This window comes from Bison bison, unplaced genomic scaffold (genome assembly GCF_000754665.1).
Source record: "Bison bison bison isolate TAMUID 2011002044 unplaced genomic scaffold, Bison_UMD1.0 scf7180017864218, whole genome shotgun sequence".
NCBI classification, from domain to species: Eukaryota; Metazoa; Chordata; class Mammalia; order Artiodactyla; family Bovidae; genus Bison; species Bison bison.
Window position 1 is genome coordinate 90,882 of NW_011494790.1, and position 4,630 is coordinate 95,511.

Sequence of the window (4,630 nt, forward strand, 5' to 3'; positions counted from 1 at the left end):
GAATAGCATTTTGAGAATTTTCAAGTTTTATTTGCTTATAATATTACTGTTGTTGGTTGTTCAGTCGCTTAGTCATGTACGATCTTTGCGACCCCATGAACTGCAGCACGCCAGGCCTGCCTGTCCCTCACCAACTCCCAAGGTTCACCCAAACCCATGTCCATCGATTTGGTGATGCCATCCAACCATCTCATCCTCTGTCATCCCCTTCTCCTCCTGCCCTCTTTCTTTACCAGCATCAGAGTCTTTTCCAGTGAGTCAGCTCTTCGCATCAGGTGGCCAAAGTACTGGAGTTTCAACTTCAGCATCAGTCCTTCTAGTGAATATTCAGGGTTGATTTCCTTTAGGGTTGACTGGTTTGGTCTCCTTGCTGTCCAGGGGACTCTCAAGAGTCTTCTCCAGCACCACAATTCAAAACTATCAATTCTTCAGTGTTCAGCCTTCTTTATGGTCCAACTCTCACACCTGTACATGACATGACTACTGGAAAAACTGTAGCTTTGACTGTGTGAGCAAAGTGATATATCTGATTTTTAATATCTAGGTTTGTCATAGCTTTCTTTCCAGGGAGCAAGCATCTTTAAGTTTCATGGCTGCAGTCACCATCGGCAGTGGTTTTAAAGCCCAAGAAAATAAAATCTGTCACTGCTTCCACTTTTTCCCCTTCTATTTGCCATGAAGTGATAGGACCCAGTGCCATGATCATCCTTTTTTTAATGTTGAGTTTCAAGCCAGCTTTTTCTCTCTCCTCTTTCACCCTAATCAAGACGCTCTTTAGTTCCTCTTCACTTTCTGCCATTAGAGTGATGTCATCTGCATATCTGAGATTGTTGATATTTCTCCCAGCAACCCCAGCTTGTGATTCACCCAGCCTGGCATTTTGCATGATGTACTCTGCATATAATATTACTATGGAACTCTAAAAAAAGACAGTAAATAAGAGTTTATTGTCCATGTGAAAAAGCATAGACACAAATTCGCAGTAGGTTCATCTTTTCTTGTCTTAAATTTTGATGTTCTTCCTGTGTACTTTAAGACCTAAATTTTACAAATGTTATTTATGGCCTTTGAAAAATTTATGAAGTCAGATTTAAACAAAAGAATATTGTTGTGCTATAAACTTGCCACAAAATGTTTATGGTAATAAAGGAAGTAGATCCCTTGCGATTTTTCCACTGTTTTTCTGGGTATAGTTTAAGACCTTTCACTTTTGGATTCTGAAAAGTTAAACCATATTGTATAAGGCATTTTAGAATAACCAAGCATTTTTATATAATTTCGGATTTTCTAAGATAGAAGAAGCTGAGATTCCTTATGGGAAACCTGTAAGAATGGGGAAGCTAATAAGATTTTAGGTAATCCATTGAACTAGTTGGCAGTCTTAAAAATTCTGAAAGCTTATCTGGAAGGCCTCTTTAATTACTTTTAAAGAAGTATTACCTGCTGAGACCTGCTGAGATAGTCTTCAGTGCTCACATAAATATATGTAGAATATGTCAAATTATACAGTCATCTCATTTTCAAGCAGGAATGCCTAATTTGATCACTATGGGAAAATAATAGCTTATGATAGTTATGAATAAAATGTTAGTTTTTAATTGGATATCTATAATGATATTATGTGCAGACTTTGTAAATGCTAATTTTAAAGTGTTAAATGGAAAATGCTTACTGTTAGGATTCCAAAAAAAGCTTAGGGGCAAATACTGGCTCTACAACTTTAATTGGTTGTGTGTATTTGGATAAGCTAATCACCTTATGTCTCATTTTCATCATCTGTAAAAGATTATTTTAAGGATAACGGATGATATATCAAGGGCACATAAACATTGCCTGGTACATAGCAGGTTCATAGTAAAAAAAAGTTATCTCTGAGTAACTTCAGTCAAATTACGCTGTAAGTCAAATTGGAAAATGACTTTCAGTGTAAGGATTCTTATTTGGTACTCTTAATTGATGTTTTTTAAAAAATGTACAAGAGTTCAGAATAACAAGGTTTTAAGTATCCAAATCTAACATATAAAGTATGGGTCTTGGCTTTCAATAGCCCACGCTTTCATATATTATGCATTGACACTTCTAAGCCTCCTTTCGTATGCAAAATTCAATCTTCTATACATCACCACACAGACTGATTTAGAATTATTACCTGGTTTGCACTGATCTCTGCCACTGGGGTAAAGGACCAGACATCAGTCAGGCAGCAAAGATCTTCCTTGGCCATCCTGCCTACTTCATTACCATTCCTCCAAGCCAGGGGCTCCTGTCAGGCATCAAAGGCCTGAATCTTGCTTGTTTTCAAGGGCACAGCTATCCCAGAGATGTGTCACTTTACTCAGCCCAATCTCTCTTTCCACCTCAAAGTCGCCCCTGAATTCCATTCATTCTCCTTGTGGTGCTCCACCAGCGGGAAATATTGGGCTGGAAGTAGACAGCTGGTTGAAAACCTTCACCAGGATTGCATGTGCTCGTGGGCCACAACCAACATAGGCCTCCATCTTTGATTTGGTATTCATGGAAGAAAGTTTATTCTCCACTGTGGTAGATATTTTGTGAGTTGTGATGCTTCACCATTTAAAGTCTGCTTAAATATTTTTCCTAGCCTGTGTGGATGGATTAGGAAAGAAGCAGTGGCCCAAGTAAGGAGAAACGTGTAAGTCTGCCGTTTCATTCTTCTGGGCCATTGGTGTCACCTGCCTCAGACTGGTACCTGTCAAGGGTCTTACTCATCAGTAGGGTCACTGAGACCCTAGGATAGCAGTACAAATTAGAAATCATATAAATTTCTAACCAAGTAAGTTTGATTTAGTTTTCCAATGTGTAGGGACACCCTAAATGTAGAGGAAAGGGAAATTACATCCAAATAAAAAAAAAGACAGAATCCTCTCCTCTTAATGATTCTGACCAGAACCAGTGTTTATCAGGATGGTTACAAAATGATGATTTTCCAGCTCTTACAGTTACTACACATATCCTGTTTAGCACTGTGGTAAGCAAGAGTCTTTTAATCTCTGTTTACTTATTCATCTGTTTATCTATATTTTTAGTGGTTTGGCTTTGTGGATTCCATTTCTTTTCAGTGCTATATAGTTCTTATGGATTTTGGTCTCAGAATCCCTTTAAACTCCTAATAATTATTGAAAGGGCTTTGTTTGTAAGGTATGTATTTAATATTTATTGTATTGAAACTAAAATGGAATTTTGAAAGTATTTAATAATTCATTAAAAATAACTCTAATAAATCCATTACATATTTATGGAAAGAATATATTTTGATCAGAAATAACTATACTTTCCAAAACAGAAACATTTAGAGAAAAGAGTAGCATTGCTTTGTTTTATATGCAAATCCTCCTAATGTGTGACTTAATAAAAGACAGGTGGATTTTTCATATCTGTTTCCTCATTCAGTGTGTTACTATATCACATATCATGTAACCTCTGGAAAACTCCCTTGTATATTCATGAAAAAATTAAAAGAGGAAAATAACATCTTAGCATTATTAAAGGCCTCAGAAACACCCTAAAAGGGTCATAGGCACTCTGCAGATCTCCCTTTCACACTTTGACAATTGCTGGACTGTAATCCCTGGATTATTTTGGTGCTCAGATTATCCAAGATTTAGCCAGTGTCTGCACCTTCAAGCTGGCTCTTAAGTCCTTGTAACAGGCCTCTATTATCATCATTGTTTTTTTTAAAACTCTTGTTTTTTTGGCATAGCAAGATGTTCTAGGCTCCCCTTGAATCCACCCTGCCCTAGGGCTGAAATCAACCATTTTTCTGAGGAATCCTGGTTTCTTTTGATGGATGATGGCATAGAGACCAAGATTTGAGAATTAGGAATCCTTCTTGCTACTAAGGCCTTTGCTTCTAGGCTCTTTCTGCAAATAGAACCAGAAAAGTGTGTACATGTATATGTGAAAATACATATATCTGTGTACAAATACATGTCTATCTTATTTATCATAGCCAGTATCTCCAGTTTCAATCTGACCCCTGGTCTTTTTTGCCTTTCCCCGTTGCATGTCTATATATCCTTCCACAATGAGAACCCTGGCTTCCAGTAACATTAATACATATACACATTTGCTGACTCACGTATCTAAAGTAGTTTCAGAATTGCCTTACTCATACCACTACAGAAAACAAAGATACTATGAACAGTTCAGGATGTATCTGCAGGTCTTTTCCTGCCCAAGACTTAGGGTACATATACAAATACCATGTTCATAAGTTACCTGCTATAGTTCTTTCTTTTCTTTCCCCATTCAGTGTAGTTGTGTTTTTAGTCTGAAATAAAGTTGGGTTTATTTGTTTCAGCTCGCTTTCATTTCCTTTATTTTCCTTTCACATCTATGTTTATTTAATTTTTTGAATATATAGAACATAAGCATGTTTTCAAACTTATTCAAAAGTATATACTCAGACAAGTACCACTCCCTTACTACTTCTAAGATCTTTGCCGCCTTCTTTCAAACCTAACCTAAGATTGTACATAACATAGGGTTTTTTGCAGTGAAGAGTAAACACAATCCAAACAGTGCTTCAGTGTTCACTGGCCATGTCCTATCCATACTAATTTCTTACTGGTATGTTGATTCCTATGCCCTGTATCAACATACGTGCCCC

General features: G+C 37.0%; 1 pseudogene; it reads right to left on the reverse strand.

Moving 5' to 3' along the window:
- Window positions 1–2,498, reverse strand: part of LOC104992610 — a 9,887-nt pseudogene extending 7,389 nt beyond the window's left edge.
- Between the last annotated feature and the right edge of the window lie 2,132 nt (window positions 2,499–4,630).